Below are 12,271 nucleotides of genomic sequence, written 5' to 3'. Positions count from 1 at the left end.
CTGAATGACTTCATAGGCAACTCCATGAAAGGTTTTTCCCACAGTCCATCTTTCTTGTATTAGCATAGCTATGAGAAGAATGTGTTTTCTGTTTATAATTGCTTGTAAATATTACCGCTTTTGACCATGGTTGTTTCTTTCATTTTGCAGCCAGTGATCTTTCTAATAGTCTGTTGTCCAGGAGGATATATCTGGAGAATGAACTGCTTTAGTGCAGTAAAAAGGAAGTAATTGAAAGAAATCACTAAAGGATATTGTGGTGGGTGCAGCAGCTGAGCCCCCGCCCAGAGGCTTACTCACTGCCCCCAGGCAGGATGAGGGACAGAATTAGAAAAGCAAAAGTGTGGAAACTCATCAGCTGAGACAAGGGCAGTTTAATAAGTGAGGGAAAGGTGTGTGCCTTAATGAGATCAAGCTACACAATACCCACTGCTCTCAATTTACCAGGCCAGTCATCTCCTTGTGGAAAGTAGATTTTGTTAGGCTGGTCTCTGTGTTCTGCTGCATTTTTTCCTACCTGTTAGCCAGACAGGTAGAAAAGTGCAATTTTCCTTTGTATGTGACCTTCTACCAGACAAAAAGTACCAATAAGAAATTGAATAGCTTGTTCTGCAAATCTATCTGCCCCCTTTGTTCAGGAATGCAATTTATAGATCATTGCAAGGAGCCAATACCCACTGTACGGCTTTGCCATCTGGTACAGATCCTGTAGGATGAAGAAAGACTTTTATGAACATATTTTATCAGTTTACATTGTTGGTTAATGGTTTGTCTACAATTGGTGAGTAGCATTTTTACTTCTGTGTTAGCTTTTTGTAGCTGCTGAAAAAGCTTTGGTGATTCATCTCCTTTTCTTGTCCCTTCAATGGAATGGAAATTCAGCTTCCATACTTTCAAGGAGTTTCCTTCATAAGGAAAATAAAAAGTATACATTCTAACTGTAAGTTCCATTTAAGTCAATATAGTATGTTTGCCATGTTCCCCTGGGCTTTTACACAACTATCTAATGTCAATTACTGTGCATTGATGATGCATCTTAAGATACAAACTGTTTCTTTAAATTTTTGTATGTGAATGTAATTGAAGAAAATCCTTTCATTGGGTGCCAAAATGAGATCATTTGAGTAAGGATGCAGTTTAAAGCTGTTTAAAGCTCACAGTACATCACAGCTTGACAGAATTCTGTGATTTATTCTATATTAGATGTAATTTCAGATACTAGGTTGTAACTAATAACATTATTCACTGTGCATGAAGTTTTTTCTGCCAAAATACATTACTTTTTATTTATACATTATGCAGATTTCTTTTATTTATGTAAGTACTTTGCAAATGCTCAGGTAAAGAGGTAGTGAACTAGATAGAAACTGATGTGCTACATAAGGCTGCATACTTAAAAGAAGAGTTTTTAAGTCTCTGAGGACAAGAGCCAACACTCAACTTACATGCAAGTCCTGAAATAAACTTGGATTCTTCTATTAGCTTGGATTCACTCATAATTAACTTTGGCTACTCTAGCCTGACTTTTAAAATATAGCTTACTAAGTAAAAAACACTTGTTGGTTATTTAAGAATTTCAAGAGAACTAGTATAATGTAATATATGAGTTAAGACATCCTAGAAGACACAGTCAATTTGAGTATTAAATGAGATGCCATTTATTAAATTTGTATCTAACAGCCTCAGCATCAAGGGCCTATATACCACTTATTTATTTATTATTTTGTTTATTTATTAAACAAAATCTAGCAGTTGAGAGATGCTCTTAGAACACACATGATACATTTATTTCAGTTTTTCGCTTTTGAAAGAGAGTGGTTTTTTTAGGATTTTTCAATGCTTGAATATGGTTTCTTACTAAGCCTTTCCACATCAGGTAACCAGGATCAAATGTCTTGAAAGTGTTAAGTGGACACAGCTTTGTTCTTGAACTTACTCTTTATAGTTCCTTGGTTTTTTAACAGAATACTTTTGTATAGCATTTGTTAGCTGAACAGCTAAAATTCTGCTCAGACAGTTTGTCTACTCTGTTTTAAAGGAAAGCCCATATGAACTCACTAGTCTGTTCAAATAAGCTAATTCAGAGAAGTACAATCTGTACATTAGAATTACATAATGTATATTTTTGTTGTATACTTGGCTCTAAGAGACGGTTCGGATTTTCCCTCAATGTCTGTCATATTAACAGTATCAAAGCTTTACTTTTCTGAGGCCTAAAGTGTAGTCATTAAAGCAAAGGGAAGACATGATATTTAAAAAGAGTATTTTGAAAGTAACAATTATATATTTCTTTGATAATTAAGGTTTGCAAACCTCTAAGTTTACTGAGACACTAGTAATCTACTGGAAATGACATACATGGATACATTTTGCCTTCCTCTTATATCTGAGTAGTTTCTTCTGACTGCATCCATTCTTGCTCCAGGGCTAAGAATTTGAGATAGGAAGTTAAAGAAGCTCCAGTAGTGTTAACTTAATGTGGTACTCAAAAGTATATAGCAGTTTCTAAAAAAATGAACAAACATTTCACAGTTAATTTATCATATTGATCAACCTATGTAAACATTACCTTTCTTGTGTGTCTTCAAGGCTAGGCTGAAGATTTTTGAATGAAGACAAACAAAAAAATAGTGCATGATCCAAAAGATGCAAGTTGAAAAAAAATAAAAAAGGAAGAAAAGCTGCAGTTGACACAAGAAGGTGGTTAGCGTTAACATATAGTGTGATGATGGATGTCAGGGGCAGAGGAGGGTGTTAAGTCATTGTTTTAGACTTGTGAGGTGGATTTACTAGAGTTTGTGTCTTTCTGAGCAGAGAATATTGTGTTGATCCAGTAATTTGGGGATATTTTTATTGCTCCAGGGAATGCTGTATTAAAAGTAGAAGCAGCTTTAAATATTCTTTAAAATGGAATGCATTGCCTTTAGTCTCTCTGTGGAGCATGCTATTAGGAGCTATATCCCTAGCTACACTTGTGAAATTAAAAAAGCTTCATGGCTGGAAAGGTGCCCAAATTCTGAGAAATCCTGTCTTTCTGAAGAGAGAAATAAATAGTCAATCAAAAATAGGTATCTGTAACGCTTTGTAGGCTAGATCCAAAGAGAGCCATAGATGTGGTGATGCTCCAGTATCTTAAACTTCAGTAGTTTGGACCATGCAATGGAAGGGAAGAGAACAGGGTTCAGTATTTGCATTTTGAACTATTGTTGAATTTTCTTGTCCTGTTAAAGGGCAAGTAACAAAACAGAAATAGTCCCTGGAGCAGGGACTAGAATCTAGGTCTTCTCTCCCAGCTGAGCACCCTGGTTATTACCAGGCTACAGTGTGATCCTTGTTAATTGTCCAGATGCCATAGCATTTTAATTTTTAGCTGGGTAGTTACCTAGCTTTATCAGACTAGAAGCTTGTTACTATCCAGCCTTTTAGATTCCTAATTAAAGTGCTCTTCTGGGAAATAAATGCATGGTTTTAAATCCCCATATGCTAACAGGGAATTAAAGCCAAATTCCTTGCCTCTGTGGTACTCGCTGTAATCTGGTATGTATCTCCAGGGAAAATTCTGGATCAGTAGTCCCAAACCATTTGTGTACCTTGTGTACCTTGCACTGCTGTTACACAGCCCCACCACTGTCCTTTCACTGGGGGGTGTTTGCTGCTTCGGGTGTAATCTCTGTGTTACCTTGCACATGAGCCTCCTAGTGTGTCTTGGTGGAGCTTCAGCCTTCTATAAAGTTGCCACCAGAAAAATTAAGTGTATTTATCATCTCTTTTTCTAGGGAAATCCTGTGGTGTTTATTGGATGACTTTGTATAGGACTTGAGGGCCTGAATTTTGCTTATATGCAAAAATACTTCTATTACATGCTGCCAAGAATTCAGAAGCCATGCAGATGATGAGAAAACATGATGCTTATGAAGTATTTGAATATGGTAAAAGCGGGAGCACTGTTTTTTGTTGCCATTTAAATAAAAATATCTTAACAGTTAGAAAGTTCTGGGGTCACCCAGCCTGGATGCTGTATTAATGCACTTGAAGGAATAAAGCTGCTGGACAATCAGATTTCCTTTCAGTTGTTTAAGTTAAATAAGAACAATTATTTTTTTAAAGAAAATCAAAATAACTAACAGCCCGTTTTACTTAAGAAGGTTTTTCTGTCATGGCTTCTCTGATGTAGTCTTCTTCAATGTCTTTTCAAAACAAAAGTTATTTGGATATACTTTAAGATTGTAGCAGGCAGGAAAAAAGTTTTGGAGCACTCTCCCCAGCTGTCCTCCCCACAACTTCATTGACATGCCATATGATTAAAAAAAAATTATTAAAAATTATTAAAAAAAAAAAGAAAAAAAAAAACATTTGAAATCAGTTCTCCTCCCCTTAGTTTGTTTCCTTCCTAGATAAATAATTCTAGGTAGTTCACTGCATTTTTAAATTATGTGCACTTAGTATTTGCACAATTATAATTTTCCATCTTAATATTTTGGTAGTGGTCGTTCTATGCAAAGTGATTGGTGTCAAGGTTTTTGGTTTTGTGTTTTGGTGGTTTGTTGTTTGGCTGGGGTTTTTTTGTTTTGTTATGGTGGGTTTTTTTTGTTGGTGATGGTATTATGTTTGTTTCTTCCTGAAAAACAAGAAAGTGCTGATGTGACCTTGTCCATATCTTAGCTAGCGGGTGCCTTTAGAATAAGATGATACTGCATCATAATTTCCTGATGAGTTACAGCATCATGATGGCATGTGCTCCCACTCAGAATCTATTTTAAGAAAGGACAGAAGCACTTTCTTATAAGTAATCTTGTACTCAAAAATACTGGATTGGAGTGAAGAAAGTCTACAAAGTAATGGTGTTCTTTTTGGAGATCAAAAGAGAATTAATGGAAAAGTAATTATTTAATTTGTATAGTTAAAAAAAAAAACTTACCAGAAAAAAAGCTTCAGCAGCATAATCTCTCTTTTTTATATTAGTCTGTACATCTATCCCTAAAACAGATTCATACAGCAGAAGAAATATTCAAGACTTCCTCAAAGAAGCTCATGGCCCTCTTAATTAGGCAAGAGCTTTCAGAGACTGTTTAATGTTTAACATTGTAGCAGCCCTTAGAAATTGCAGCATGTGGTTAGGAAATTTGTTATCAAGTTTTCTGTGTAACAGAGCATCTGATCTCTTTGCTAAATGTGCCTATTTTGACACTGGTTTCAGTTTGTTAAGAAAATGTAGTTCATTTGAGCAAAATTATTGTAAGGAGCAAGTCTTAAGAGGAAAACACTTCAGTATGCTGTAAATACTGCCCCAGTCTTGGACAACTCTGTGTTTTCCAAGAATATAAGGGTCCTGAAAGTGTTTGAGAATGCTGTGTAGAATTAAATGTTCGTTAAATTGACCTTAATGAGGTGAGCTCAGGTTTTTTATACATCTGTTAGTTCAGATTAGCTGTATTTTAACCCAAGATCACTGTCACCCGGCTATATACACTGTAAACTGTTACAGTCTTATTTTGCACTTAGAAAACAGGGCAGCTGAGTACTATATAATACTACTATATATTAGTACCACTATACAGATTAGTACTATTACAAGAAGAAAAATGAGTACAAACCTAAATATTTCAAGTTGTGAGCCATACCATTTTCTGGTGGACTAGAGTATTTTTACATTCTTTCTATGCTGTTTTCCTATGAGCTTCTCATTATCTGAATATAGCTAAATTAAATGTGCTATTAACACATCACTATTTCTTGAATGGCACATGGGAATAATCAAAATTTGAAAAATGGAGCATAGAGGGGACTGACTTCACCTAGCTTGCTTATTTTTACATTAACAAAATGTAGGTAAGAAATCTTTAGGTCTCTGCAGTCTTCACTTACAAAATTAAGACTCTGTATTTAAAGAATGACTGCAGTGAATATGTGTGTAGCCAGAATTGCATGATTAAATAATTTGCTATGATAAGTTTAAAAGGCTATCACCCCAGAGTATCAGAGGCTTCCAGCCTGTGACATATGAAAATAACTGATTTTGAGTTTTTCAAACTTCCTAAAGAAATTTGACCTATAAAGCAATGTTACATTTTTAAGGTTTAATTAGTTGGGATTTGCTGTGAGTAAAAAAGGGCTGTTTTTTGAAAGTAGGTATACCAGTTTTTCAAAGCATTCTCTTCTATACCTGTTATAAAATCATCTCTATATTGGAATTCAACATTTTATAGGGAATAAATATTTTTATGGCAAGCTCCTCCTTAGCAGCAGGCTTTACATGTTAAGAATAATTCTGGTGGATGTAGTGTACTGATTCATATCCAATCAAGAAATTGAAAATTACTCAGAGGATGCAGTTTCTCCCAGGTCTCCAAGCAGTATGGTGTTTTGGTCATGCTTATTTTTGTGACCAGGTAGCCTGCAGGCTAATTGTTTGATTTGTGTTTAAAGGTGCAATGTACACAGAATATTCACTTCATAGCTTCAGAGGGAAAAAACAAACAAAGCCCCAACACTACACCAAAAACATGAAGAGGAACATTTCCTTCATGACTGACAGAGCATTCATGTGAGCAGAACACAAATGAAAGCATATTGGAGATAGCATTTTTGAGACACTGTAACACCGTAAGTGCAATAACTTGCTTTATTTAGTGTGCTTGATACTGGTTTTTGTTCTGTTAAGCAGATAACCTGTCAAGGTTTACTTGAAGTATGGAAATGTTATTGTTTTGAGCTTCAATACAGGTGTAGCTTGAAGAACTTCTCTTTACTGACACTGTGTGGGGGAGTACATTTCTGAATCTCAGTTTCAGATAACATGAGTATTGTGTATTTCCCTGTAGTGGGAAATTGGACTTAACCAGGAACTAGTGAGATCAGCTTGTTAACCTGCGCCTCTTGAATTGGTTGCCTGATTGTGAGTTAACAATAATGTTTGCCTGATTCCATTGCATCTCAGTCAAACTGTCAATAAGTCAGTAAATCTTCTATGTACAGTTTTTTATTGTGAAAGAGAATATTGCCTTCTGAGAAGTCTCCCTCTTCATCTGAAAAAACTCAAGCGTGCATTTCAGCTTGTTGTTTCAGTTTCCACTAATAGGATAAATTCCTGTTTTCCAGCTGCCATTTTTAAATTGAATAATATAAGTAATCTTCTCATTGGATGGTCCTGTCATAGTTTAATGTGCATGTGACACATTTTCTGTTTCTGTATTTAGACTAGAAAAATGAAACTAATATCCAGGGTCAGAGAACACTTATTTTTTCCTGTCTTTCTTGGTGTTCCATAGGAAAAATGTAATTATAGTACTGTCTTAGATTAGAATCAATATTGTATACTACTATATTAGGGTTAGTTACTTAGCATTTTTACTTATCCCTTTCTTGTGTCTCAGTTTAACTCTTTATTAAAACACAAACAAGACAACTTTTCAGGAGTTTTTAGTCAAATTGAGTAGTTCTTTAGATAATGTATTTATAGTTCTATGATTGTGACACTTTTGTAGCCATAATTTCATTTAATGGTGTTTCAAAGGTAATGTTTTGATCAATAAGGAGGCCTCAAATGTATATATTTATGTATATATCTGTAAAAAAATCTTGCTATTTATCTACTTAGCAGTGTGTCTTTCTTTTTTTCAGCTTGTGTTTCCTATGGAAGAGGCTTTTGCAAATGGGAACTGTTACCTTATTTTTGAGCACTTTAATTATTTTCAATCAAATTTGATAGAGGAATAGCAATATCAAAAATTTTAGGCATCTATAGGTGCCTAGAATATCCAGCAAGGAAGGGTAGAAGGACCATCCAGCAAGGAAAAGACTTCTGTGTGAGTTCATCGCTTCTCAGACAAATGGCACTTCATTTATTCCATCACCTATGGAAATTTGGTTTACTGAATGAACTGAACTGAATGTAGAAACACAGAGGATTCAAATATGTATTTGCTTTCTTTATGTTGGGACATCATTTAAGCCATATAAATAATTTTTTATAATTTACTAGTGAACAGTGACCAGTACAAAATGTTTCAAACTTATTTTCAGTTCACATCCAGAAAAAAGGATTTTTCTGAAGTACAATAAATTGGTGGAGGATGTGTGTGCATTCAATATGTTATATTGTTTTTTTGGTCTGCTTTTTCACAGTAATGGCTTGCCCATTTCAGTCCTGCTTAGCTCTTGATTGCTGTGACACATTCTGTTAATCATTATTTTAGAATAGGATGTTGAGTTGCAGGACTATGCTGTCAAAAGATATGTGACCGAAACAGAATGCATCTCATCAGCTTGCAGTATAAAATGAGAAAGAACAATGGGTTGTAAATGAGAAGACATTGCACCATGAAGGAAGAGGCAAGGAGGTCTCTGCACAAGTGAAAATTAAATTTAAAAAAGAAAGGTACCTATTAAAAATTTCATTGGGTACTCTAGCACAAGACAGCTGAAAGTAAGCAGCTGAACTTTTTTTTCCTCCAAAACTAAATGTTGGGTTTGATCTATGATTGTGCTGTAAAGGATTATAAACCATGCTCTGAGAGTACAGAGCTCTTTTTTTAATTTTTTTTTTAAAATTTTTTTTTTTAATTTTACAGAATCTTAATGAGCAAATCCAGGACTATACTCTGTGTGTTCTAGCTCTCATTTCTCCTTGCACAATGTGTTAGAGACATGTTTTTCCTGAAGTTGCCAAAATATGAAACTGCTGACACTTTTTTGATCCCAACATGTTGCACTTTAAATAATGACTCAAGATTTGTATGACTTTCTTAATATACTGTTCTCGTTTTTATAAAAAACATTTTTTTCTATGGAAAAAAAAATATTTTTGTAAATAACGCTCAACTTCTATTTTCCATGCAATGTCCATGGTCAAAGGTAAAGACTGAGTGGCAGCTGGCAGATGTCAAAGAGCTGCTTAGTATGCTATTCATATTGTTGTGTTCTCTGTAGAAGATAATTCTAAAAAAAACCTCTGTGTTCTAAAAAGTGTTACAGAAGTTCATAGCATTAAATGAGTGATGATGTTTTCTACTTTATTCAGATATACCGACATCAGGCTTTTATGTTGCATTTCCTCTTTCTTTATTATAATACCTTCTTCCAGTCACTCCCATCCTCACATCCATTATCCTCTCCCTAACCCAGACTACACAATAATGTCCCATTTCACTCACATCCTTTCCCTACAATTACTTTTGGGGGAAACGTGCAGAAAAATTAGTTGTAAAAAGAAATCGGATTATTCCCATGCAGTCTGAGTGCAGAATTGGTGCAGAATGCCAAGACCAAAGTTATAGATGCTAAAGCAAGTGTTTCTAGGAAGAAGTAGTTTGATGGACTGTAGAAAGAGAAATAACATTTTACTTACAGTCTGCTAATTACAGAAGGTGTACTCTGTGATTTTTAGTCAAGTTCAGCTTGCATAAAAGGGAAAAAATCAAAAAAATCAGACTGAGCATATATAAATTGAGGCAGCTAGCTAAAGGAAAGTCAGAAAGAGCAGCTGAATGGTTTGTGATGCTGTGCAGTCCGTTTATAGTCATTGTATGAGACTCAGAACTGGAATGTGGGCTGCAAAAGGAAAGGCTTTAGTTTGCTGACCTCTAGCTTCTTCGAATGGTGCAATGTATTAGTGTCGGTTTTATCTAGATCAGAAGGCTGTTACTGTGCCCTGCATCTCCCCTGTAGCCTGTGTACCTGCATTTCCATTCTGTGAAAACCAAGCTGTGAAGGTGTGGAGCACTCCTGCTTCCCCCAGAAAGGAACAGGCACGTAGCCATCGTAAGTGCTACTCCACAAGAATGGCAGAGTACTCTCCTCTGTTTCCCTGGGCTTCGGAGCAGTATCAGAAGACCAAAAAATTAAAGGTGACATGTTGAAACTGCAGGAGAAAGGAAGTTTTTAATAAGAAAAAGATGTAATGTAGAGGGGAAAAAGAGATCAGAGAGGCTGTTAAGTTAAATGCAAAAGTAAGAAGGCAAGCCCAAAAAAGACTGTTGAGAATCAACTTGCTAAAGGCATAACACCTAATAACTAATGTTCATGATATCAGGGAGCTGAAAGTTTATCAGTGGTGATGGGGTCAGTAGCTGATCAAGATGTAAAAATAACAACCAATAATAACAATTGAAGAAAATAAAACCATCATATAAAAGTTAAGTATGTTTGGAGGGTTTTTTTATTTTTTTTAACATGATGCTATTTCACATTGAAGATTTTTAGCAAGGGTTACTTAAGCTGAGGTAACAGAGCTCTGAAAGGAAGTGTTTGGTTGCTTTTTTAAGGGAATATTTATGGTAATTATAGCAACTTCAGACCAAGAAGTCTGGATTCTGCATTGATCACACTTCAGAAGCTATAAAAGAGACTACTATGTGTTCAGCTTATCTGCTAGTGTATTGGGGAAGGATTGATACAGATTTTCCTGAGGTTAATTCACTCAGTCTGCCACAGGGTTTTAAAAATATCTCATGATGCCTTCAATATGAGGCATATGATATAAATTTGCATTTTCAAAATGCTTCAAATGGCTCTTAAAGAAATTAAAGTGGCCTGCAATAAGAACCAAAGTCCTTCTACTTAATAATCAGTTGGTAATTAAAAAAGTGTAGGAATAAATTGTCAGACTTCTCAGTAGAGGCATTTACAAACAGAATCATGTAGGAATCAGCTCTGCAGGCTGTGATAGTTAACATAAGATAATACAAAACAGCTTCTGTACTATTTATTGCTTCTCATACATCAAGTTGCAGGAGGCATAAATGAAATTATAGGTTAGTAGTTTTAATTATACATATCATTACAGTGTCTTCAGAGTTAACCAATACTTGGATAAAATTTGTACTTCTAGTCTTTATAGTTATAGTATGTAGTAGTGATCAATTAATTTTTTGCAGTTGCTGTAAAAAGATTTTGCTTGCCATTTTTAGAATCAAGGTAGCATATGCTCTTTATATTTTTACCTAATTTTATGGAAATGAGCACATAGATTTGCTCAAGTATGGAAAAAAATAATTTGGCAAATGGCAAATATTTAGGGATTCTACTGATTTCTTTGAGATTTTGAAAACACTTTCTTACTCTGTAAAATACATTTGATACTGATTTCCACTAAGACTGAGATTTTCCCATAGTTCTTAATGATACTGAAAGCTACATGGCCTTACTAGTGATCTTAGTTTGAAGATCAGGGTTATTAATTTTGGGTTAGGGAGGAATTGTCTAATGGGTTAGGTTGAAAACAGTTGTACTTCTTTAGTCTTTAACTGTAAATGAAGTTCTGTTTCCTAAGGTTGTCTGAATCACTGGATGTATTTCTCTGTAATTTGGCTGGATACTTGGTGCCAAAGACAGAAATAGAATGCAAGGACTTGGGAGGAATTGAATAGTGAATGTTAATATGTTACTTTCTAAGCTCCTTGCAGGAGAATCTTCTAATAAGCACCAACTGTCACATTGAAATTAATAGGAATGCAAAACATCACACTCTTTATTCAGTCTTTATGTAATACAACCCTTTTGCTTGATTGTCTTTGTCTTGTCTGTTTTTTAGACTACAAATCCTAATCTTACTTGGGACCACCAACTGCTATTGCAATGCAAGTCATATTTAAAATTATTAGGAAGTACTCTCAATGTCTAATTTGTTTTACAGATGCTTAAATACTGTTGTAAGTATATTTACACTAGAAAAAGTACTGCTTAAATGTTCTAAATTTAGGGGTGGAGGAGCTTTATGAAGACTTCTTACTTACACATATTTAGCATTCTGTTGTGAATTTTCCCATTAACTTAAATTAAACATGTTGGTGCTCTCAGTGGAAATGAATATGTAAGTTTTCACAAGGTTGTGTTTTAAGTGCTGAGGGAACAAGTGAATACAGTTGGAAGAGTGCAAAGTAACAGAACATGTTTGCCTGTGTAACTGCCAGTGGTCAGAGCACGAAGTGATCTGCATTGCAGGATTGCACAGCAAACAGCCAGCATATTTGCAAATGGTAAATAAAGTTTTGTTTAAGATTATCACAGACATACATCTTCTGAATTCAGTGCAAATAACAAAGATGTAATATTATCTGCAAATTACTTACACTAGGATTTTGTTCATGTTTCAAAAGCTACTGAGAATTAGATAAAAGTCTGAAAATACTTCAGTAACTATTTGTAAACTCTTTTGTCTTATTTACTTAGTACCCTGATTTCTCATACAGTGTTACTCTGTTGTCAAGCTGTGCTACTTACTTATGATTGGTATTAATAGCATTTACATTCATTAATATTTATGAGTTAAAAG

The 12,271-nt window shown here is 34.8% G+C and overlaps 1 protein-coding gene and 1 long non-coding RNA gene across 11 annotated transcripts in view; both read left to right on the top strand.

Annotated features, from left to right (window-relative positions):
• Nucleotides 1-12,271, top strand: part of GPHN (gephyrin) — a 276,397-nt gene that overhangs the window by 15,407 nt on the left and 248,719 nt on the right. The gene's annotated exons all lie outside the window — the stretch shown is intronic.
• On the top strand, nucleotides 1,920-8,091 carry LOC131576014 (uncharacterized). Its single transcript, XR_009276901.1, has 3 exons — nucleotides 1,920-3,929; nucleotides 6,427-6,603; nucleotides 7,621-8,091. It is a non-coding gene; the product is annotated as an uncharacterized LOC131576014 (long non-coding RNA).

The sequence above is a fragment of the Poecile atricapillus genome, chromosome 1, assembly GCF_030490865.1.
Source record: "Poecile atricapillus isolate bPoeAtr1 chromosome 1, bPoeAtr1.hap1, whole genome shotgun sequence".
Taxonomy (NCBI): Eukaryota; Metazoa; Chordata; class Aves; order Passeriformes; family Paridae; genus Poecile; species Poecile atricapillus.
The sequence above is the reverse complement of the archived record's forward strand: the minus strand, read 5'-3'. Positions and strand labels throughout refer to the sequence as shown.